General features: G+C 38.7%; 1 pseudogene; it reads left to right on the plus strand.

Moving 5' to 3' along the window:
• The first annotated feature begins 583 nt into the window (after nucleotides 1–583).
• Nucleotides 584–26789, plus strand: part of LOC139002402 (small ribosomal subunit protein eS24-like) — a 65353-nt pseudogene continuing 39147 nt past the window's right edge.

A 26789-nucleotide genomic window follows, 5' to 3' on the forward strand; every position in this document is an offset into this window, starting at 1 on the left:
CATCTCCTTGTGAATAAAGTACAGCAAAAAAATGAGTTTCTTTCCCAGAAGTTTCAGGGAAAATTCTCTTCCATCTCATTGGCTCTGATTGGGCCACGTGCTCATTCTTCAGCTATCACTGAGGCCAGTGGCATTGATTAGCCAAGCTTAAGCCACATGCCTGCATCTGGAGATGTACGGACTGAGAGAGTAGAAGGTGTGGTCTTCAACAGGGAGATTGTTAAATATAGGCTGGGTAACAAAAATGTCTATTAGCTTTGGCCAGTGTGGCTCAGTTGGTAGAACATCGTCCCATGCACCAAAAGGTCACTGGTTCGATTCCTGGTCAGGGCACATGCCCGAGTTGCAAGCTTCATCCCCAATAGGGGGCGTGCAGGAGGCAGCCAACCATCTATATTTCTTTCTCTCTCCCTTCCTCTCTCTCTCTAAAATCAATAAAAACATATATTTTTAAAAGTGTCTATTAGATACCGCTCTCATTTCATAGTTCCAAACCACCTCATCAAAGTGGCCTACAAGACACCAAGATAAAAAAGGTCACTCACTCTTTTCCTCCCTGGCTGCTTGAACATCAACCTTCATCATGAATGACACGGTAACTATCCGGACCAGGAAGTTCATGACCAACAGGCTACTTCAGCGGAAGCAAATGGTCATTGATGTCCTTCACCCTGGGAAGGCAACAGTACCCAAGACAGAAATTTGGGAAAAACTAGCCAAAATGTGTAAGACCACACCTGACGTCACCTTTGTGTTTGGATTCAGAACCCACTGTGGTGGTGGCAAGACCACTGGCTTTGGCATGATTTATGATTCCTTGGGTTACGCAAAGAAAAATGAACCCAAAAATAGATTTGCAAGACATGGCCTATATGAGAAGAAGAAGACCTCAAGAAAACAGAAAGGAACGCAAGAACAGAATGAAGGAAGTCAGGGGGACTGCAAAGGCCAATGTTGGTGCTGGCCAAAAAGTGAGCTGGAGATTGAACAACAGAAGGAGTCAAGATTCTTCAGTGACTTTATCTGTGGTGATTGTGAAGATTTTTCATGAGAGGATTAATAAACTAAATTTTTATGTGGGGGGGGGGGGGGGAGATCAATCACTCTGCCTCGGATTGGGGCTGGGCCAGAATGCCACAGTTATGTCCACCCTTATACCAAGGGGCTGCCTCAGTGGAATAGTAACTCCTGCTTATTCCTCAAGTGGCACCTCCGCTGTGTAACTTTTCCTGTATCCTTCAGGCTGAATAGGTCACTCCCTTCACAGAGTTCTTATAGGCGCTTACACTAAATTGCCATTAGTTGTGTTGCAGGCTTATGTTCCTCCTGGCTGTGAGTTCCTTGAAGATAGGGTTGGGTTTTTTTTAAATATACGTCTCTATATCCTTTGCACCTGGAACAATACCTGATAAAGGAGGCATACAATGCCTGTTATTTGAGTGAATTATCCTGAGATGGTGGAAGAGGACACCCCATAGCAATTCTGTGAGCAGGAGATCAACCTGCATCTTGCTCAGTCTTTCTGGGCTTCAGTATCCACATCCATAAGATCACTGAGGAAAAAAATGTTTCCAACTCCCTGACACACTGGGGCACAAGTGATAATAAAGCAAAGCTGAGCAGTAAGCATAGACAGTCCTGGAAGGCTGGGCATTATCGGACATACAGACTAAAAACTGCAGACAGTGATTACAGAGTTAGACAGTTAACTTAAAAAGAAAGTCACAAATGTCAGAGAATACAGTCAATGAGAACTCAGTCGCTCACAGAATTAGTAGGTACTGAGCTAAGGACTAATTCTGTTGACTCTGTTTCTTTTTAAACTGTCAGTGGTACCAAGAAAGGGCAGAAGGGTAGGAATAAGTCTGCAGAAAACTGGCCTTGACTATGGCCAATCCAAGATCTGATTTCCTACTCTCAGCTGAGGTGGGAAGAAGAGACTCAACAATAGGTATTTACTAAGCACCCTGTGCCAGGTACTAGAGCTACAATGATGAATGACAAATACAGTCCCTCATCACTAGCCTCACATACTATTGGCCAGAGCTGCAAGAATTACTTTCTCCTATCTCACATATGTAAGACTGAGGTAATACCTACAAAATGCCTTAAACTCTCACATAAACATTATATAAACGGAAATACACTTAACTAAGAAAATCGTTGTGTGTATTAACCTTTCAAAGAACCAATGTTATCTTAGCAAGATGAGGATGCTATCAATGTGATTCTTTGTCTTAAATAGGAGTCAAGCCAGAGAAGCAAGCGTGAGAACAGAAGCTATCTTTAAACCAAGACCCATGCCCAGGGCAATGCTACTATATGCCCACTGCTCACCCGCCTGTAGGAATGCAATCAGAACCATGCCCCTTGCCACCCTTTCTGTGCCACCCAGCACAGGCAATGCGTGTTGTCACAGGGATGCGGGGTAGCAACGAATGATGCTGATGCTTTCCTTTCTGCCTCTTGAAGATCATCATTATTTCTGGAATGGCAATTTGTAAGCTCAACCTAATTACAGCCAAATTGATTAAGAGATGCATAATCTAAGGATTAGCATTCAGGCAAATGCTGCTTAATTTGGCCACCAAGGACTCAGGAGGAAACAGCTGTGTGGTTCAGGAAGCTGTTTGGAATAAAAGAGTGATTTATTTTTTATTTTATTTTTTTGCCAGTAAAATGCAGCCTTAGTAAACTATTTAGCATCATCACTTTCCTATTTGAACTCTCAAGTTTGAAACTTTCTGGGATCAAATAATCCAAAGACGTGGTTCCTGGTATCTGTGAGGAAGGTGGTGGCATTGTAGATGGCAGAGATCGTCTTGGGCTCCACCCCTTTCTGCCTGAATTCTCTTAACGTCAGGTAGCTTAGCCACAAAATAGGGATGATCGGCAATACCTTCCAGGGTTGTTGGGAGGAATAGATGGGTAACCACACCTAAATATCTAGCATGTTGCTTGGGAATGAAGGGGTTTTAAAACAATGTTTGTTCCTTTCCTCCTTCCCTTGTCTTCTAGAACTTTTTATAAACTTTTTAAAGCTGTGGGAGTTGTGGGGTTTTGTGTGTGTGTGTGTGTGTGTGTGTTTTTCTACTAACCTGTTTAAGGTAAGTACATGAATGAAGTATTCAATTTAGAAAAGGATATTTTTTTCTCCCATTATGTTTCATAACATATAAGTACTTTACCAAAGAGCCTAAGAATGATGATGAGAGAAAACAAAAAATAGCAAGGTGAATAGTTGTGTAACTTTTCCATGTAGGTTAAAAAATCATTCTTTTAGGCAGGCTGGCGTGGCTCAGTGATTGAGCTTCGACCTCTGAACCAGGAGGTCATGGGTTCAATTTCCAGTCAGGGCACATGCCCAGGTTCCCAGCTCAATCCCCAGTAGGGGGCGTGCAAGAGACAGCCAATCAATAATTCTCATCATTGATGTTTCTGTCTCTCTCTCTCCCCCTCTCCCTTCCTCTCTGAAATCAATAAAAATATTTTTAAAGTAATTGTTTTATAGTAAGTCAATAAGGGAGCAAGGAGGAAGATGAGGCAGACAAAAATGCGGGGTATCTGGTAAGAATAGCCACTTAATTGGCATATTTCATGCATTAATTCATCCAGCAGGCTCTTGGTACTTGTATGGCATCTCGGCTCTGCTCCTTAGTGGCTTGGGCAAGTTGCTTGACCTTTCTGTGCCTTAGTTTCAATGTCTATAAAATTAGAAAGATAATAGCACTTACCTCATAGGGTGGTTAGAATTAAATGAGTTAATACATGCAAAATTCTTAGAACAGTGCCTGGCACATGGTAAGTATTGAATGAATGTCAGCTGTTGTTAATAATCATAGAGATAACCAGAACAGAACGGTGAGCCAAGTTGTTTTCCCGAGGTCATGTCTCGTGACGCCCAAGAATGAGCTCGGTGGACCAGAAGATTTAAGCAAAAATGTGGAAAACGTATTACAAGCAGATTCAGACTCCCCTTACGGGGAGGGGGGTCCAATAACGGGCTGCCCCTCTCAAGCCTTGTAGTCCAGGGGTATATATTTGCTACAAGCCTGCTCTAGATCTACCTGTGTCGTCACCTGATTGATTCCCTCAGTTGTTCTTGCCCAGCAAGGGACCTGAACTTTCCCTGTTTCTGTGTATTCTTTCTCTGTCCCTATGCTGAACTTTCTGTTTCTATGCGTTCCTACACCTTGTGACTGCAGGCCCTCCCTTGTTTTCCCATGCCTCCCGCTTTGAGTCCAGAAACATTTTGTTATTTCTGCTTGGTTGGTTCCATGGTTAGGCTGCTCAAACTGTCATGTCTGCTCCTGCCTATGTTCCACCTGCCTTTGTTTTCCCCTGGACCCCTGCCCTATCTGCCTGCCTTTCAAGTTAACCCTCTCAATAGTGAGAATAAGAGTAACAATAATAATATTTAAAAGCGCTTAACATCAAGGGTGGTGCATAGTAGATGGTCAATAAATGCTACCTATTACTACTTAGATAATAAAAGTAAATATGGTTTAAAAGGTATTCTCTTTCATCAAGTTTATTCCATGTCGGAGCTGCCTCCATGTCAAGCAGAAATATAAGAATATCCACTCTGACTTTATTTTTACGGATTATCAAATGGGAAGATAACAAATCATTGCCCCCTTTCACTGAATCTCTTTTGGAGCCCCTGTGAGTTGGATAAATGCTCTAATATCAGGCCACGAGGCAGGATTTCCAAGGACAGCAATTCCTCAGTCCCTCTGTGCTCTTACCTCCACCTACTGTCATAAAACACGGAGTCCACACCTAACGCCTCCAGGATGGGGTGGGGAGGTGGGATTGTCTTCCTGTTTCTCACAACTCCAATCCTCTCCGTCACTTTCCTACTTTCCAGTTCTTACCACTCCTTTCAGTGCCCACAAAGATGCAGCAAAGCAAACAACTTGTAAAGCCGCACCCCACCCGCCCTCTCTCCGGTTCACTAACTGCTTTGCCTTCTCTCTGCACCTGATCTATCCTAGCCCACAGGACACACTCAGTCATGTTCACTGATGGAACTAAGGACTTGAATCTGCAAAACAGTATATGTACCAAGAAAACTGTATGCTATTCAGACGTGGGCTCACTGCACATATTTACTCTTTAGTCATTTCTGCTGTAGCTTTAATTAGGGAAGAATACATGTCTCTTAAACAACTTTCAAAATGTGGCAGCAGAAATAGTTCAAGGTTACCATGTAAATAAATACAAAAGGAGCAAATCTCATGTCATTGATCATGTAAATGGAATAGAGTTGTCTGGATACTTAGAATAGCATTGAGCATGGAGGCTTGATTCCAAGCAGACTTTTGCACTATGCCATTAGCAACTCACTCAACAATCAGGGTGCTTGCACTCCTGGGTGCTGTGAGGAATATGAAACATAAGTTAAATCCATTCTTTGCCTTCAAAGGGCTTATAGTTATAGTTGTAGAAAGAAAAGATACCTGCGATATTTCATTGTTGAACAGGTGGTTCTGAGAAAGCACCTCTGTAATTCTGAGAAATGAATGATTCATTTGAGCTAGATTTTTAAAGCACATAATAAAAAGTTGAAGTTCTCAAACTACAAAAATACTGTAAAATTCACTTTAACCACGTTAATAACTTCCCCCAAATATATAAATGCATATATATTTCACACAGTCTGCAGAATAATTTAGCTATGCTATACTATATCCTATATTCTTATGAATACTATTAAAAAATACATATTCACATGAGCTACAAAGCTGTAACTCAACATTTCAACAGCCATGGCTTTTAAAAAATTATGGAATTTTAGAGCGGATTCTAATCATTTCTGAACCCAAATAGAACCAAAGTCTTCTATTTCCTTTTCCAGAAAATTAAGAAACACCTAAAACATTAAAAATATGATTAATAATTTAGTTCTTTAGATTATTCACCTTGTCTGCATTACCCACCTTTCTTTCTTCCTAATGGGGAGCTGCCTGACCTCTGGCCTTTGCATGTGAAGCACTTAGAAGAGCTCTTGGCACGTAATAAGTATTCAACAGCTATTACTGCTATCGCTGCTGCTATTACTAATACCACTCCTACTGTGGCGTCTGCTACTCCTATTACTGTCACTACTATTATTACTGTTACAATTAGTGCCACTGACATTTACCCTCTTCTCCTTCCTCCCCACTCCCATTCAAAACAAATTGTTCATGACACTCTTTTACTAACTATGTGATCTTGGACACGTTATTAAGCTTTCTCAAACTCATTTCCTCACTTGTAAAATAGAAATAATGGAGTCGCCGTAACCGGTTTGTCTCAGTGGATAGAGGGTCAGCCTGTGGACTGAAGAGTCCCAGGTTCGATTCCAGTCAAGGGCATGTGCCTTGGTTGTGGGCGCATCTCCAGGTGTGCAGGAGGCAGCTAATGGATGTTTCTCTCTCATCAATGTTTCTAACTCTCTATCTCTCTCCCTTCCTCTCTGTAAAAAATCAATAAAATATATATTTAAAAAAAGAAATAATGGAGTCTATGTGGTACCAAGAGTGGTTGTGAAGATTAAACATTAAATGCTTCATGTAATGTCTAGAGTAGCAATTCCCAAACTTTTTGGTTTCAGGGCCCTTTGATTGTCTTAAAAATATCTTAGAAGAGCTTTTGTGTGTGTGGGTTGTAGCTATAAATATTTATGATATTCAAAGTTTAAACTGAGAATTTTGTTTATTAGTTTATTTAAAAGTAACAACAATAAACTGTGTTATATATTGCATGATATATTAATGTAAATAATACATTTTATGGGGAAGAAAAACTATATTCCCCCCCCCCAAAAAGTAGTGAGAAGAGTGACATTGTTTTCCATTTACATAAATCTCTTTAACATCTGGCTTTAACGCCTATTGCTGTATGTTGTTTTGATGGGAATTTACAAAGAAAATCTGGTCTCACACAAACATGTAGTTGGACAAGCGATGAGTATTTTAATAGTCTTTTCATATAACTGTGGATATTTTTCTCTGACTCTACCAATCTGACAAGTAGTAGTTAGATTAGTTGAGATGCAGCATCTGGAATGATATCAATAAAGTTTCCAGACTCTTGCATTAAAATACACTGGTCTATCTTGTACTTTGAATGGAAACATTTCATTACACAATGTGAAAAAAGTCACATTCGTTAATAGTACTCCAATCTCCCTGGAAGGTCTTTAGCTTTGGGGAAGCTGACAAGTTCACAGAGCCAGACACAAATCTTCCAAAATTCTAATTTTCACATGAAAGTTCAAATTTTATCATTGGCAACAAATATTGTCAGTTGTTTTTCCTTGAAGTGACAAGCTCACTTCATTCACTTTTTAGAAAATGTCTGCCAAATACCATTTTTTAATAAATGTGGTTCCCCTGTCAGTTGTGCATTTAAGCAAAAATGGTGTTCCATGAGAAAAAGTGGCCACTCACTCACACAAGACAATCATCATGCTTTGGTGTGCTTCGGAAGTGCTTTATATTTATTTCCAATTTTGTCATGTGCATTATTGAATAGGTGTGAACTCAAGGGTCTAGATTTAACAAAATAATTTTTATTGCTTCACCAAGGCATTCTTAAGTGAAACTAACATTGTTTTCCCATTTTCCCATGGCAATGATAAATACAACGATACATTAGTGGCAGATTTTGGTGTGACTATTTTGATTCATGTTACGACATCAACAGTTTTACCCACTATTGCTTTTGCACCATTGGTGCAAATGTCAACACAGCAAAATAAGCAAATAATGTCTTAGTATTATTATGACTATTGTTTGGACCTTATAGACCTCCTGAAAAAGTCTCAGGGATCCCAAAGAACACTTTGAGAACTGGTTATTGACAGCACAGTATATGCTTTATAAGTGTTAACTAATGTTATAATTAACTATAGATACTGTATTTTTTTTAAATGAAAATTCTAAATTATAATATCTCCCATGATCTGCACGTGAATAGGTGCAGAAATGGAGACTGCCTCCCCATATCATTTTTGTTCTTTTCTCATTTTGCCTCATATTATAGTCAAATGTATACCCAACCATCAGACATTAAGGCCCCAAGGACAATGATAATACTTTACCTAAGCCAGTAGTTCAGCACAGCACAGTGCTTTATGCAGAGAAGTGCTTAATAAATTCTTGTTAAACAAATGATATATGAACAAATGAATAAACTCAAATGAGTTCATTGTAGGCTTTTCAGCAACTTTGGTGGAAGATAGAGGTTTAAGTGGTAGATGGTTTATTTTTGTTTACTTTTAAGGTAGGCATTTCAACTAGAGCACTCTTGTTTGGAAATTTAAATTTGTGTGATAATCAGCCAAGGTTACCTTTTATAGAGAAGTAACATTTATTTTTTCTCCTTGTTATATAGAGAATACATGTCAATTGTAGAAAACACAGACAAAAGAAAAGAAAAAGAAAGAAATCACTGGGAATTCCACCATCTAGAATAACTTTTATGCAAATTGTGATATCTTTTTTTCTGTGCAGATACATTACGTCCTGTTTTGTTACCTCATTTTTCATCTAACATTATATCCTGAATATCCTTCTACACCATTCCATATCCTTCTCTAATGTAACTTTTAATATGTTCATTTTATATATTATTTGGATATTCTTCAGAAATAATTGGTTAAGTGGGATTTGCATGGCTTTTTCTTTTTTCCTGCATTACTACTGTCCCATCTGATCATCAGCCAGAAAAACTAGGAATCAGCAGTAACACAGAATGAAACCGTAAGTAAACTCAAAGGATCCACTGAGCATTTTTACTTTTCTATCATTGTCACAAGCACCATGGCAATGAATAATACACCCGTAGCAGAAACAGTCCTGAAAATAAGAAAGAAATAAAAATTTAGAACACCCACAAATAAGATATTTTAAGATGTATCTAGAGAGAAATAAACCTGGATCATGTAGCCAAGAAGAAGGAATTCCCCTCTTGGGAAGCTGCATATGAAAAGTGCTCAGTGATGGGGTGTATGGTAAACTGTTCAGATGGTCCATTGAAAAGTCAACTCGGAAGCTGCAGGAAATGAATGGGCAGAAACATAAAGACTATAATAAGTAGGAATTGAAGTAGAAAGAACTCTATTACTGCATTGCTGAAAGGGACATTTAGGTGGAGGTTAAGGGCACCCCATTCTAAATTCTGTTTCTGTTCTTTGAAAGATACTCTCAATCTTGAACTTTTTCCTTAATTTCAAAGATAGTCAGTACAGTCAGTTGACTATAAAAGAAACATCAAACTAAGAACACTACCAAAGAGAGAAAGTCAACAGGCAACAGAGTGAGATTGTAAAAAAGAGGGTGAGGGAGTGAAAATGGATGTCACTAAAAAGAAACTACATCTACCTATATTTAGAAAAGGCTAATATGCTAAGGCTAATATGCATAGTGACGTCTGACCAATCACTATGATGTGCACTGACCAGTAGGGGGCAGACGCTCAATGCAGGAGCTGCCATGACGCACACTGGCCATTTGCAGAGAAATGGCACCACGGACTTGGCACTGACAAGGCAACACTCGGCTTCCCCCAAGTGAGACACAGGCCCTGCCACCACCCCAGAGTGACACCCCACCAAATCCCAACCAACGCTGCCGAGACCCCATGGTGCAAAATGCGGCCCACAGCCCAGCCCAGCCTGGAAACAGTGGCTGTGGGCACTGGGTAATGATATCACATCGCAATGCCTGGCTTCCTCTCCCTAGCGCCTAGCCTCCTTGGAATTTCTTCAGCCCAGGAACACGACTTGCTTTAGAGCCAGGTGGAAATATTTTACCCTTTAACCAGATGTCTGTGAAGCATTTTCCTGTGCCTCGTCTCATTTGATCCTCACAGAAGTCCTAGAATAGGTAGACAGGAGGCTCAGTGGAATCCTATTATTTTTTTAGCCGAAAAACAGAGATTTAGAAAGCTTAGAAACTTGACCCAACTGAAAAGAAGTAAGAAATGGTGGACCTTGAAAATGACTTCAGGTTTTCTCAGTGTGCTGAATATAGTCAAACACTGCTGCAGTTAAATATTTTACCCTTTGTTTTCCCTGCGTGATCTATAACAATAATCTGCTTCATGTTGATATTTACAACTGTGTTGCTGACAATTACCTGAAAGAGAAGCTGGGGTGCTTCACTGGGCTGGAAAAAGTTAAGCTAAATCAGAAAGCAGGTCTAATTAAGCAAGTTTATTCTATATATATATAAAAGACTAAGTTGATTCACACATGCATGATACATATAAAGCTCTCGCTGGCGCCAATCGCACATGTGTGTTTCCATCTGTTATTGTTGATCGTGAATTTAGTTGACACTTCTATTATAGAGAAAGGTCAAATAGCGGTATTAGAATATTTCTTCTAATTAATTTCCTTTCAATGTGCACGAATTCGTGCATCGGGCCACTAGTATATAAATATAAACCCATATTCTTTCTCTCCCTCTCTCTCTCTCTCCATATATATATATATATATATATATATATTCTAAATATATCTACTTTACCTTAGTATATGCTGTATATACTATATATAAAGTATATATTTTAAATACTTTACATATACTATAAAATATACCATGTATACACTAAATATTCTTTACCTATATTATATAGATATAATAGTATGTATTTTAAATTTATATAATATTCTATATTCTAATTTATGTAATAAATCAGAAGTCTGGGAACAGTAAGTGCTGTCTGATTTTTAGTTAAGTTAAAGAGGTCATCTTTTTACTCATCATGGTTCAGTGGTTTAACTAAGATTCAGAGTTCCAAGGTCTATTTTCTCAGCTTTTCAATAAAGTATATAAAAAATTCTAACCCCCTCAGACCAGCATTCTACATCATTAAGTTACACTTAATTTATACTCCTCCACTCCATTATTCCTCCAATATAATTTATCCAACTAAATCTGTCCACTCCATCTGAGCTAATCTCTCTACCAGTCCTTGAACACATCTTGATAAATTCTGTCTCCAAGTACTTGTCTATGAGAGTCCTCAAGATGTTTACCCATCTTTCTACCATTAGTTTCTTCAACCTAGACCCAAATGAACTTGCCTCCTCCCACTAAGTAATTCCAATTGTTTTGATCATTCATATATCAGTCATTTTAAAGAACATGGCTTATTCATATTACCATTGACATATTGCTCTCACATTGTTTTATTGAGGCCTTCTTTATTCCTTGACAGGATTGTAAGTTTCTTGAGGACAAGCACCATGGCTTCTAATTTTTTCTGTTTCAAGGAAATGGAAGATTGGGAGAAGAAACAGAAAGGGAAGGGGAAAGAAAGAAAAAGGGGAAATGAAGAAGGGATGAGACAAGAAGAGAAACATAAATTAAAGCAGAATCTGCAAGATTCTACTTTCTAACATATACAATGAAAATAATGATATGAAGTTGCTTTGTGAAAGTCATATTGACCTGAATATGTCTAATTCTAATGAGCACTCAATTTAAGGTTGTAATCTGACCCTTTCCCATACCTCTTCCGTACTCTATTTTTTTCTAATTCTACCTTTCTTAATTGCTATTTCTAATAAATGATTTTAAATCTAATGACTACTCTATTTAAAATTGCAACCCAGCCCAACTCCCTTACTTGCTTCCCTTCTTATTTTTATATACTTATCACCTTTTAACATACTAATTACGTATTGTTTTTTGTGGTTTTTTTTTTTTTTTTTTTTTCACTATCTTCTCTCCATCCCTATCCCAACTCCAAGTAAGTTCCATAATGGCAGGTATCATCGTCTGTTTTGTTCCCTGGTGTCACGCCAGCCTCTGAAGCATTATCTGACACAGAATAGGTGCTCCGCAGACTCACTGAATGAACAAAGCTCTCTGCAAATGTCACATATACAGGCCCTGGAACTTCCACCAATACCCACAACAGAGTCACGGAGATCAGTGGAAACAGCTCCCTCATTAGTGCTGCACACCAGCATTATCAACCACCTGGAAGATGGCTGACTTAGACCCCAACTAGATGAAACACCATGAAAAACTGGTGTTGTCAAGAGTCAAGCCGAACCTTACAGAAGACATGACAAATACGGACTTCACCACAGGGCCCCTGTGGGGCTAGGTGTTAACCAAATAAAATGGTGATAAGGGGTGACAGGTGGCCAATCTGGCTCAGAAACCTGCACTACTCCCTCCCCACTCAGGGTGAAGGCCACAAAGTGCCTATAAAAGGGGACTTGCTGTCTGAGGAAATCTCTTCGGCAAGTATCATATCTCTACTGGAGCTGACTGAGCTGGTGTAGTCTTTCTGCTTCCAACCCACTTGTCATCCCCATCCTGTCTCTTCTGATGAAGCATCCAATTCAGTAGGCCTCTTTGATTCACAAACTGATGGTCTTTGGGACTCCTGTGGCTCCACCACAGTCCTTTGCCTGTCTAGTAGAGAAGCTTATATCACTTTTAAAAGACAGGACTTGCAGACAACCGCCTTCAGAAAACGTCTAGAAAACATAGGCTTGCCACAATCTCAGTAATTTCTCTCAGGGTACCCAGAGCAGTAGAGTCAGCAAATACAGATTCTAATACTGGTTTTACACCTCCAAGATGACTGGCCTAAGAAAAACTTGACTCTATGTACCTAAGTTTCCTATCATTCAAAACAGGCAAACCTTCTTCTCAAGGTTGTGCAAACAGGCCCCTTTCCCCAGCTCTAGAGCTAGAAAATTTTAACTTGAGCTTTAAAATGTTGATGCTGTGTCCAATATACTGGCTCAGTCTCAAAAGCTAATAATATTCATATGATGTATTGACAAGTCCCAAAGAAAATATCTCCATTACACCTGGAAAAACCTGGGCTTTGAAATCTGAATCAGGTGGTGTAGCCACTTTTCAAGCTGTTTCCATGACCTTGGTTAAGTTACTTTTCCTCATCTATAAAACAAGTCATAAGTATTCGCAAACTTATTGTAAGGATTAAAATAGATAATGTATGTAAAGAGGTTGGCATAGCCTGATATACTTTTGATGCTTAAGGGCTAATATCTTTTATTATTAATATTAATGCTAGGTATGGTCTAATATATTCTCTACTGAGACTAGTATTGGGATGAAAAAGAGCTGGGCTACTTTCCTTGAAGGCTAGGTCTAGATCCTTGTTTCCCCAGTAAGTGCTCAATTTCAGTTTTGTGAGCAAATGAATGAATGATTGAACAATGAAATAATAGAAAGAACACTACAAAGGGAGACAGGAGTCCTAGATGCTTAATGTATTTCTGTAACTAATTAAATTACTGAGGACCTGTAGATACTAGATCACTTCAAAGTCTTTTTGGATAAAGCTCAAAAAGTCCCTTTTGGCTCTGATGCTGTTTGATTCTGTTATATTATTTTTAAAAGTTGCACAGTAAACATGAGGATATAAAGGAACCTCTTAATCTATCTCTGAGACTTGTTGCTAAAGACTGAGTTATGTCCCCCCATCATATGTTGAAACCCTGACCTCCAAGGCGAAAATATTTAGAGATGGAGCTTTTACAGAAGTAGTTAAGGTTAAATGGGGTCATAAGGGTAGGGCCCTACACCAATAGAATTCATGTCCTTTTAAGAGGAGACACCAGAAGGCTTGCTGTCTATGCCGTGTGAGACTACAAGGAGAAGACAGCAGTTGACAAGTCAGAAGAGAGCTCTCACCAAAAAACAAGTTGGCCAGCATTTGCACCTTGGACTTCCCAGGCACCAGAACTGAAAATAAATTTATATTGTTTAAGCCACCCAGTCGATGGTATATTTTTATGGCAGCCTGAGCTGACTAAAACACCTGTTATATGCCATATTCATTAGACATATCCAACCCTACATTCAGAGCTCTCTAAGAATATCATTTTTAATCTCCACACTGCCCTCCATTCCAACCCCCTACAAATTTTATATACAGATGCTCCTTAAATGAAATTACTGTATCACAACAGCAAATCAATAATTCTAATAAACTACTCATTGGGTTGAATTTATAAACACTTTACCACTATGCCTTAGATCATTAATTATCAGTTTGAAAAGCTGAGATCTTTTACTCTCTTGTTTACTTGACATTTATTGAGCAAATTTCATGTTTGTTAATAAATTACTCAATGCAAAATCCCTCAGATACTAAAGCAAATTTGCTGATCAATTTATCCTAACAAATCGAGTCTGTCATAGTTGGAAGAATGGGAAATTCCTTCATGTAATGAAGAAAAACAATAGCTTTTGACAAACTCAAAGAACAGGTAAGTGTTGGGCTTGGTTTCCAAGTGGAAAAGAAATTCCCGAATAAATAGGTCTTACTGAGGAGATATGTGTATATTCTTCTCATATATTGCTCAATATGGAAGCTGCCAGCCACATGTGGCTACAGAGCACTGGAAATGTGGTTAGTCCAAATGAGATGTGCTGTAAGTGAAACATATCATTAATCATTTTCATATTCATTATGTGTTCAAATAATATTTTAGATCTATTGGGATAAATGATATATTATTAAAATAATTTTACCGCCCTGGCCGGTTTAGCTCAGTGGATAGGGTGTTGGCCTGTGGACTAGGGGGTCCCAGGTTCGATTCCGGTCAAGGGCATGTACCTTGGTTGCGGGCACATTCCCAGTGGGGAGTGTGCGGGAGGCAGCTGATCAATGTTTCTCTCTCATCAATGTTTCTAACTCTCTGTCCCTCTCCCTTCCTCTCTGTAAAAACTCAATAAAATATATTTTTTTTAAAAAATAATAATTTTACCCTTTTTATACTTTTTAATATATTTTTATTTATTTCAGAGGAAGGAAGGAAGAAGGAAGTAGAAACATCAATGATGAGCCCTAGCTGGTTTGGCTCAGTGGGTGGCGCATTGGCCTGCAGACTGAAGGGTCTTGGGTTCGATTCTAGTCAAGGGCACATGCCGGGGTTGTAGCTTGATCCCCAGTGTGGGGCGTGCAGGAGGCAGCTGTTCCCTCTCATCACTGATGTTTCTATCTCTCTCACCCTCTCCCTTCCTTTCTGACATCAATAAAAATATTTTTTTTAAAGAAACAGCAATGTTTCTTTTAAATTTTGATGTTTGGCTTTAGAGAAAAGTTCACACAAGGAATAGAGTGGAAGAGAAAACCCACGCTTTGGGCTTATACAGATCTCAGTTTGAATTGCAGTTTATCCATTTAAACAGCCATATCACTTTGGATGAGTTACTCAATTTCTCTGCAACTCGATTTCCTTATCAGTAAAATGGGAATAATAATAACTATGTTTCGGACATTAGTAACAATTAAATAAAGTATATTCAGGAATTTCATCACCACAGTTGCTTAATGAATTATATAAATACTTCCCTCCTTTGGAATTCAGTATTTTCTTGGGAGTATTTATAATAGAGATGTAGCTAGCACCTAAGTGATTTTCACAGTTCCAAGAATCCACAAAAGTGCCGTCACTCTATCCCTCAGTGCAAAGATCTTGGGAAAGAGGTTATCTGTCAACCTTTTTCTTAGAGGCCATATGATGGTTAAAGCGCTTTTATTAACTGAAGCTGCATTTTTATTTGTCAATTAGAAATAACAGATGTCTAACATCTATGCACCTTTTTAAGTCACACTGAACCCCAATAATGGTAGATTTCTATTTCAATTTGTGCCGTGTTGCCACTTGTTTTGCATCCCCAGTAGCTCCTGTAAATTGCAGAAGCGAAACTTTTCACACCTATAGATACCACAGATGATTTAGTACAATCAAGAGTTAAGGATACAAGACAAAACGAAAAGAATGCGAAAAATGGGAGAGCAAAGATCGATGAAAAAAATGTCTTATATTTCAGAAGCTAGGATAGAAACCAGCATGATTTGCTCTGTAGACTTGCCCTTCTTGGCATAAAATTTGTATCTCATTTGAGGACCAGCTTGCTCAATAATAGCTGCTGGCTGGACTCAAATGCCTGCCCTTCATAGTTCCTACGTCATGATTCATAGACTCTCCCAGCTCTTTTGGACTGCCTGCAATTACTTGTGACAAATTACTCTTCAGTGTATTGTCTGAGTTACCTTTTCAAATGTTTCCATGGTTCACAGATAAATTATCTGATGCATATTGGACTGTCCCTCCAACAGTAGGTCTAGGCATTGAGGAGCTCCCCCCAAAATTCTATTGTACTCGGCAAGTAGGCGGCCCAAAATAACCCTCCTAGGACACACAAATACATTTCATTTGGATACCACATTAGCTATAATAATTAGCAAACAAACAAGTAACTAAATAAAAACCAGAAGAAAATGTAAGTGAATAGTTATCCCATATTGGAAAGGATTCTCCAAAGTAATAGAAGAAAGTAATAAAAACAAACAAACAAAAAATGATTTGATGACAAATAAACTCAAGGTTTTTTTTAGAAGGGATCAACCAATGAACTTGTATGTATATACAGACACAGACAATGGGGTGGGGAGGGCTTGGAGTGGGCGGTGGGGGCAGGATGGAAGAGGTCAATGGGGATAAAAAGGGGACTCATGTAATACTTACAACAATAAAGACTTAAAAAATAAACCTAAATTTTAAAAGTCTTAAATAATAATCTGGAGAAAAATAAATCAATAAGTTGGAAAAATGTTACAAATATGAGAAGGAACAATTATCTTTAATATGAAATGAGCCCATAGATATTGATTTTAAGGTACACTAAAAATCTTAATTTAAAAAATGGATAAAGAAGATGAACAATTTATAGAACCAAGGCTGAGAAATGACTAATAAACTACTTTAAATTAAAACCTCACCAGTAACTCAATAATTTTAAAATAAATTAACAGTAAGAAATCCTTTTTTCCCATCCAGCAAATGAATAAAAATTTGTTTCAATTATACTCACCTGGGGAGATGGAGGGGGCGGTAAGAGATCAACCAAAGGACTTGTATGCATGCATATAAGCATAACCAGTGAATACAGACACTAGGGCGGGTGAGGGCATGTGCTGCGGGTGGGAGTGGCTGGGGAGAGGTCAATGGGGGGGAAAGAAGACATATGTAATACTTCAATCAATAAAGAATAAAAATAATAATACTTGCTTCAGGACAGGATGTGGTAAAATAACAAACTCATACACTGCTACATTCACGCCTTTTTGGAAAGCAAAAGCCTTTCAACTTTTCTGTAAGACTGAAATTTTTCACAATAAAAAGTTGAGCCCTAGCTGGTTTGGCTCCTCAGTGGATAGAGTGTTGCCCTGAGGATTAAAGGGTCCTGGGTTCGATTCCAGTCAAGGGCACATGCCTGGGTTGTAGGCTCAATCCCCGGTGGGAGACATGCAGGAGGCAGCCAATCAATGATTCTCTCTCATCATTGATTTTTCTATCTCTCTCTCCCTCTCCCTTCCTCTCTGAGTCAATAAAGATATATATATTTTTTTAAAGTTGAAAGATAAAAGAAGAAACAATCCTAATAACAAAACCAATACTTAAATTGAAACCAATATTTTAGTTGAAATATAACTGACATAACCTTTATTAGTTTCAGGGTTACAACATGACTCAATATTTATGATCACCACGATAAGTCTAGTTCACATCCATCACTACACATTGTTACTATATTTTTTTCTTGTGATGAGAACTTTTAGGATCTACTCTCTTAGCAACTTTCAAACATACAATGCAGTATTATTAACTAGTCACCCTGTTATACATTTCTAAATATATATATTTAAAGTTGTGAATCTAACCATTCTTTTAAAGGGATCTAATCTTCCCTCTAACGAAGTGATTCTCAAAGTGTGGACTGTTGTCCGTTAGCATCATCTGGAAACACGTTAGAACCCACATTCTCCTGCTCTCCCAGATTTACTGTAGCAGCAATTTCTGTTTTAACAAAACCTCCTGGTGATTCTGATATACACTAAAGTTGAGAACCACTGCTCTGAAGTTACAGAAAATATAAAGGATAGAAGAATGTATTAAATAACTCCACCAGAATGCAATCAGATAAAACTAGAGTGTGGAAATTCTATGAGACTGATTCTTCATTTCTTTAAGAAATGGCATGGGGGTGGGGGGAGTATTAAAAGTTAAAAGGGATTTAAGAGACAACAACCACGTCAAAGGACCTTATTTGAATCCTGTTTCAAACAAATCAACTGTAAAAAGATGTTTTGAGACAATTAGGAAAAGTCAAACATGATATTAAGAATTATTATGTTTTATTATGTGTGAACACTGTAATATGATTATGATTTTTAAACAGCCCTTAAAAGTCCTTGGTTGTTAGGGATTTTTACAAAAACTATTTTAAAAATAGGTGAAGAAAATATGGCAAAAATTAATTACTAAAAAATCTAAATGATTAAAATGGAAGTTCATGATAGTATTCTTCCTACTCATCTGTTTATTTAAAAAATTTTCATTATAAAAAGTAAAAACAAACAAAAAACTTCAGATTTTTTGGCCAATAATTCCCATTTTAGAAATTTATCTTAAGGAAATACTTGGTATCCAAAAAAATTATTTATAAAGATCTTCATTATAGCATCTACTATACTATACTATAGTTTATACTATAAACTTTTAGAAACAACGCAAACATCCAAAAACAAGAAAAATGTATAATAAATTATGAGACTTCCATGTAATATAGTAGGATGTAACTATTAGAAATGTTATGCTTAAAAAGCAAGACACAAAACACATAAGGTACAATCCCTTTTTTGTAAAAAAATAAATATATGCCTAGAAAAAAAGTCTAGAAAGAACGATATCAAAATGTTAAAGGTAGTTGCCTCTAAATATTGATGTATGGATCATATGTATTTTCTTCTTTGTAACATTCCCTATTTCCAAGTTATCTATAATGCATATGCACCCTTTTATAATATGAGGCTATTTTTAATAAAAGCAAAAGTATTTTATCATCATAGTTATGAAAATAAAGTACTATACAATAAAACTAAGCCTTTCTCTTTTTTCAAAGCCTAAGAATCATCTCAGAATGAGCTATTACTTGAGGAGAAAGGGGAGTCACGCCTAGCTGATGGCGCATACATTATTTGTACTATTCATTTGACAGTAACAAATACATCTTTAGATTGTTATGTTTTATGTCCAGGTACATGTTCATTCTACAATAGTCAATAAATACTTACTGAGTGACGACTATTTTCTAACAGTTATCAAAACAGGCAAATATTCCTGTCTTCATGAAGCTTACATTCTAATGAAGGGAAACAGCTAATAAATTTGTTTTCATATTTATGGCATGTCAAATAAGTGTTAAGGAGAAAAATAAAGTAGAGAAGGGAAATTGGGAGTGCTAGTTGTTGGGGGCTGGTGCAATTTTAAACAGGGTAGTTAGCTAAGACCTCATGGAGAAGGTGGCATTTCAGGAAAACCTGAAGAGATGAGGGAGTGAACCAGGCTGTGTCCGCTGTATCCGGGACAAGAGGCTTTCAGGCAGAGAAAGCAGCAAGTGCAAAGATCCTAACGCAGAAGCATGCCTGGGGTGTATGTAGGGTGTCCCCCAAAAATGTATACACACACTCAGAATAATTATAAAGGCGGTGTTTTTTAAAATACATTCATCTTCAAAATTGAGCTACCAGCTGTTAAAGTGTGTATACATTTTGGGGGACACCCTGTATTTTGTCTTCCTAACCTGACTACATTTTCTTTGAAAGAATCTTTCAATCTTTTGCCACAACCCTGAGCACAATGCCCTAGAGGAGTACTCAGGAAACATTTATTAGTGATAATGATGCAAGGGCTGAAAATGATTAGAATCTATTATCTTTTCCTTAAAAATAACCCATTATCATTTTGTCTGTCATTCTTTACAAAGAAGAACTTTGTAACATAAGGTCTATTCAAGGTTGGATATATTTCAGGAGGTGAACTTGTTTTCTTCTCCAAAGATGTTCAAACAGGAGCTATCAATGGGCGGGGATGTTCTAAAGGAGGTTCAGGTACCAGATGGGTCACTGGACTCAGTGGCCCATTATACTCCCTGCCATCAGTCAGTATTCAACAAATATTATTGAGCAATGACCAAGACCAAAATTCTTGCTTTTCTGAATTAATAATCTTGTCAGCATCTTTATAGCTGCTATAAATCTAGTGGATTGGCTAAGAGTGCTAGTTAAAAAATAAGAAAAGCACCTTCTGAAAAAGTGAACTATTTATAAAGTCATAACAATTATTTACCAGCTCGTGTGCTCCTTGACTTCTTAAGAGAATATCTTATTCATATTTGAATCTCCAGAACCTGGCATATATAGATCCTCACAAAGTGTTGATCTAAATACATGATCTTGAATAAACTCTATATTCTCTAATATTCCTTCAGCTCTTAGCCTGGAAATTAGTAGTTACTCAATTATTTTGTTAATAGGAAGGTAAGATATAATCATAAATGACATTGCAAAATGAAAATGTATTTACAATTAATTTAGTTCTTTTTAACATTAAACATCAGCCTGAGACAATGATATTTACCTCAAGTTGAATATTTCTTGTCATAAAATTGTCAAAAGGAAGAACAATCCTTATTTGCTTATAAAATTCCTTTTTTTTAAAAAATTTCAAAGCTGTGTGTTCACAGTAAGGGTCCCCATTTCCTAAACTAGAGATCTTTTAAGTAAGGAAAAAAAAAACACAAGATCTTCATGGAATAGTTTCCGCAAACAAAAGCATAGGGTTAACCAAAGATTAAAGATTAATGCTCACCACAAATGTATTTGTTAGATGAAACTAGGTTGCAGCAATAAATAGAGCCCCCCACATTCAGGGAATTTTAAGAGGAAGTTTATCCCATCTCACATAACAGCCCAGAAAGAGAATTCAGATCAGAAGTGGCTTGCTCCACAAAGCCATTGAAGGATCCAGGATGGTAACCGCTCTCCCATCTTCGACACACAGCTCCAAGGTTGTCCTGAGTATCACCACGTATCAGCCAGAAGGAGGAAAGGAAAAGAGGAACATGACTGGAAGGTTTTATGGGCCAGACTTGAAAGTGATACATATCACCTCCCCTCAAATTCCACATCACATAATCACATCTAACTATGAGGTGAAAAAAATATAGTCCAGCCATAGACCTAGGAGAAGAGGAGAATGTATTTTGGTAGGCTGTCGGTGATCTCTGCCATTATGGAATTGTAAATGAAACTCTAATTCTCTAAATAGCCTCTCCCCCACCCCCAGCAGTTGCCAGTGTTCAGCCTCTGATTAAATTTACATACAGGAAAAGGACTCTTATAGGACATGCCCTATCCTAGTTCACAATTTATGAATAGATTATTTTCCAAAAGTTCACTTGAGAGTTTACTAGAATATATATTTTTGATAGAAGTATAATAATAGACTAAGCCACAACTTATTGTCCTACATAGACAAACACTACAGAACCCACTAAGTTTGAGACTTAAGGTAGAAGAATGAAGTTCCCTCCCCTACTCTTGGGAAAAAGAAGAAGTTGACTGGATAAAGCAACTCCACTGTTGATTCAACTCCTCCTCACCTCCTTACTCTCCTTTCCATAGGATCACCTTCAGACTATGCAAAAAACCCCCTTCAAGAATGCCTATCCTCATGCCCTAACCATTACTATCATCAAGGCTGCTGTTCTTATTGGGGTATTAAAATAATAGATAAATATTTTAAAAAGCATTTTCATAGATACACTCATAATAATAGTTAACATTTCTTGAATATTTACTATAGACCAGAATGAAGTTCTTTGAAGTTCATTTCACTCATTTATAAAATGGAGATAATAATACTTATCTCGTGAAGTTTATTGCAAGGATGAAATGGGACAATGCCTATCAAGAAGGAAAAAGGATAGTGCTTACCAGACATTAGTAAATTTACTCAATAAGTGCTGGCTATTATTTTCCTAATTTGGTTTTGAATTACTCAGTGTTAGGGTGAAAGTGTGAGGAGCTCATTTAGCTCAGCTCCTTTCGCCACCATCAATCTCCCACCCCTCCAATTTATTAAGAAAACAACAGTCACACTTTTTTTTTTTTGACTGTTGACATTTGTTTTCAATGCTAATGTGCCTGAAGTGCTCGCTAAAAATGTAAAAATCCCTTTCAGTCAGTCTGAGGTAAGCAGGCCTGCCACATGGAACAACACCAGGAGGCATCATTCACATCGTGTTGCATATAAATGGGGCTTCCTGAAGTTTTGCAAGTTTGTTGTTCTGAAGTTGAAGCCCAGGAAATTGTACTTTTAACAAATAACCAGGTGATAACGCTTAAAGTTTGAGGACATTCTAACAGTCAGCCAGGATTGCGAACCACTGTCGGTATTGACAGTCCAGCGGACAGCCTCCCACACTGCACGCTCCAGGACCAGCCCACAGCTGCCATCATTCTTGCTTCCCACCAGTGGCATCTGCAGAGCTGGGGGAAAGGGGCTCCAGGAGAGGTGGCTTTGGGTTTCCCAGGAGAGAGCAGTTCATCACTTCCCAGGATTGTGCTCCAAAGTGGAATACTGAATATATTCCTCACACAGCCCAAGTCAGAAAAATCAGAGCAGAATCTCCCCTCCTCCCAAAGTGGGACCCACCACTGCACCCCCAAAGCACCGGGAATCCTAGTGGGCATCTTGGGGGCAGAGGCAGAAGGACACCTCTCCCTTCTTCCTGTGGACCCCAAGAAGAAAGATTCATTTTATATGAACCCCGAGAAGGAATGTGTCTGCTGAGATGGACTCCCCATGGTCAACCAAGGGCCCAGATTTTATGAATAAGAATCTGGTGGCCATTTGCTGACAGGATCCTCAGATACTCCAGAAAGAATCTCAGAGTGAACTCTGGGCCCTGCTTGTTTATGCCTCTGAGTCAACCACTGCAGGGAAACCCTGGTTTCCTCTATCAACAGGACTGACAACCTGCCCCGTCCAATCAGAACTGCACAATTTGGATACCTCATTTACATAAAATGGACCTAATTGAGAACCTGGATAGGAACTTTTGCTATCAAAGGCAGCTTCCCCTTTCCTCAGTGAAACAAAACTTAGGTTGCTGCCTGAATCTGTGCCTCCTGGGCTGCAGCTCCCTTTTGTCCAAATAAATGCCTTTTATCCTTTATGACAGTCTAAAATTAATTTTGGTTTGCACTCTTATGGGAAAAGAACTCGATAAATTAAAGAACTGTTTCTCGCCCTTCCTTTATCTCCCTGCACAACAAACGTAGGCAGGCAGCAGCACCCCTTTCACAGACACCAAAGGAAAGCTTAGCAACCGCTGGCATGCAGTCTTTGGGCTCCAACGCCACTTTGTGCCTCTGCTCCTCTGCCTCTACCCGGTTACAGCTCATCTGGGAGAGGAGCAGGAACGGGAGTCGTCGGCAATAGACGGAATGCAGCGGGATTCCTTCTGTGGCGGGCCGCCTTCTTTCTAAGCAGTGCCTGCACTTTTCAGTCATCTCTTTGGCTCACCCTGCTCTCCTGGTGATGCCCAGACCACACGTGCCTGAGCCGGAAGGTTCTCATTCCCTGCCACATGCTGCTCCTTCATTAAGGCCTCTGGTTCCTCCCTGCCTTTCTAATTATGCACAGCAATTATAATAAAGAAGCTTTCTCCCTTAAAAAAAACAAAAAAGTATGAGTACCTGAGAAAGAACGTGTCCCACCAGCTAGTTCAGTGTCTAAATTGACTGTAATCAAATGTCAACAAAATAACATGTTTTAAAGTCATCGAATACAAGCTGATCACAGCTTTGTTATTCAGAACTCTCTCTCGGAAGCTGAATTCAGTGGAATGAGACTTTTACCTATAATTTCCTTCCAAAGGCTTCTCAAGGCTCTTCAGACTTTATCTCATTAATCCTCAGGACAGATCTGTGAAGCAGGTGGCAGGCAACGGGCTTTTCATTACAGGTAGCTTGAGGCATGAGGAGGGTTCCTAGTCCCAGAGGACTGGCATCAGTGCCTGGATGGGTCTTCCACAATCTCCTCAGTCTTCATCATAAGACACTGAGTGTCCACTTTTTGCTGGAGGAAATCTTCACCAATTCCCATATGAGAAAGTTTGTTAAGACAAATTATATTCATTTGTCCATTCCATTCATTCACAAATATTTATTAGCTACCACTTAATAGGCCTAATATATTTTTGGAAGTAGATGGGTGCTGAATTATAAATGCACAAGTAAGCAACTATGTTCTGGAGAAATAACTGTGAGACCATAAAAGAAACACATTAATTGAGCATTAATACTAAATGCAAGGTGTTGTGCTGGTATCTTTACTTAGAGCATTTCTTTTATTCCTTATGATAATTTAGAGTAGTAATTATATATATATATATATATATATATATATATATATATATATATAATCATTTATACATTTCTTAAATTTTTATAATTGGTCACACATTTATAGTTAGTACATATTACAGCCAGACTTTGAGCTGTGATTTATCTGACTCTAAAATCCATGCTTTTTCCATAGCCCCTACCCTTAAGGAGTATACAAACCAGCAAAGATAAGTACACTTTGCTGGGACTGACCAGTAGACCCTGAGCGACAGATGAATGGATTACTCTGACACAGCATTTGCTGTGAAAGAGAGGACTAAAGGACTGCCTGGCTAAAGGAACCAGACAGCCTTGATTGCCTGCCTAGTTAGGCTTTTATTGTAACAGCAGTTTGAGATAAAGTTTATCTTTTAGATACAATCAGTAGGGTAAGTAATCTTGGGGACACATGTGTTTGTAATGTCCTTTAGGCAAGGACACCTAAAGATTAAGCATAAGGATTCCAGTAAACACCCGGGGGATTGCACCTGCACAAACTTGTTTGGAAAGGTCATGGAATAATTAGGAGCACCACCTTCAGCACTCCCCTAAGTCTCCCCAAGTCGGAATTCCCATAAACCGGTCAGGCGGCCTTCCACACACTTCCCTTTTCTCAGGATGTCCTCCTTACAAACTTTCCAACCAAGTCTCGTGTGCTCCCCAACAGTACACAAATACTTCAAAGACACATTATTAGGTGGATATTATTATGTCAAGAATGTTCTCTGCCCCACCACACTCCCATATCATTCTTCAGATTTCAGCCTAAATATCACTTCCTCCGAGCTGTCTTCCTAGATCTTCCACTCTAAGAGCCTCTGCTGTACATCAACTTAGTTCCCTGTACTTCTCCTTCATAGCACTTTTAGCTGGGATTAAATTACTAATGATGGAGTTAATTGTGGAAATATAAGTTCTTACAGGGCAAAGACTATGTGAGTCTTGTCCCTGGATGTTTACCTACCCAGCACCTACCAGTGTCTGGCACATGCTAGGTGTTCAATAAATATTTGTTGACTGAATGAATAAATGACTGCTGATGGGCGTTGGACCAGATGTGGATTCTCAGAAGGGTCCCAGCTGAAATTGACATTAATTCCGCTGCTCAGCTGATTTGAACATTTCAGAGCTGCCCATGCTCATGGAGCCATTCATCCACTCCATTGCACTCATTCACACTTTTTCTTTGTTTGCATCTCAGTGTCAAAACCTCATCCACACAGGTCCATCCTTATGCTGGATACTGTGTGGCAAAGACTAGCGTTCATTTCCAATACCCTTGGCTTCACTGCACCAATTCATTTCATGTTCATCCATGGGCTTTGGCCTGCCTATCCCCTTTGTCCATCTGTTTGGACAGCAATGTGCCTGCTTGTGGGTGGTTAGACTCTTGGCATGGGATAGAATCTCCAAACAATGCAGGAGGTTTACATGGGCAAGCTGCACTGCCTGGTCAGAGACATCTGTCTTGTGGGGAGGGTCTTCTCTCTGAAGGTCAGGGTGACACATGCCCCCTCTACATTCAATTATACCTGCAGAAATGTGGCTGCCCAAAGCAAAACAAGATCAAAATCTCAAAAGGAAAATCAGTCACAAAGCATTCATTTGACAAACGTAACCCCATTCTGGGGGAGGCAGTGGTGGGTAAGTGCTAAGGATGCAAAACCTGCAAAACCAAGAAAGAGGGATGTGTTGAGTGTGGTGTATATAGGAGGTTATCAGAGCGCAGAGAAGGGATGAGAATGCTTGACAGACCTGAAGAGTCCCTGAAAAAAGTCAATACATACACCCAGAAAGCAGTGTGAGGACTTGTCTGTATTGTGTTATATTAGGCCACAGAAGAGAAAAATCAACTGCAACAGAGAGAGAAGAGCTCAGCCCTGAACCCAAGGTGTTGCCATGCCAATCAGTGGCAAGCAGGCAAACGGGCAGGGCTCAGTAAGGACTCTGCCAGGGAGATGCAGCCTCTTTCGTTTAAGATGAAAATAAACACTTGCATTCCAGTTATTTAGGATAAAAGAAACGTGGAAACGTGGGGCATGAGAAAAGGTGAAGTATGTTCTAAGTAGGTAGGCCTCCTTCCAGAATAGTGTTAGTACTTACATACATTCCCAGATGAGTGCGTACACACACACACACACACACACACACACATCACATGGCAAGACAACATTGTCTGCTATGCGGCAATGTTTCATAGAATTCTAAGAAGGGAATGAGCCAATTTTTATGGCATGTATAATTTTGGCAGAAATATTTGTTATTTCAATGGTTTCTGTTGAATGAGCCAGGGAACTTTGGGATGTAAATCCTCTGTATGAAAATACGGTTCTTTCATAATGACTAGCATGGCAGGGCCCTATGAATTCCAAAACTGATTTAACCCTCCTCAATGGGAGAAGTGGGTATGAAAAGGAGGAACTAAGCAAATGATAAGCAAAAATCATAAAGGGGACGAGAATAATATTATAATGAAAACTAGAACAACAGAA

The sequence above is a fragment of the Myotis yumanensis genome, unplaced genomic scaffold (genome assembly GCF_028538775.1).
Source record: "Myotis yumanensis isolate MYYU_CA2020_CCGP unplaced genomic scaffold, mMyoYum1.0.hap1 SCAF_2, whole genome shotgun sequence".
Classification (NCBI taxonomy): domain Eukaryota; kingdom Metazoa; phylum Chordata; class Mammalia; order Chiroptera; family Vespertilionidae; genus Myotis; species Myotis yumanensis.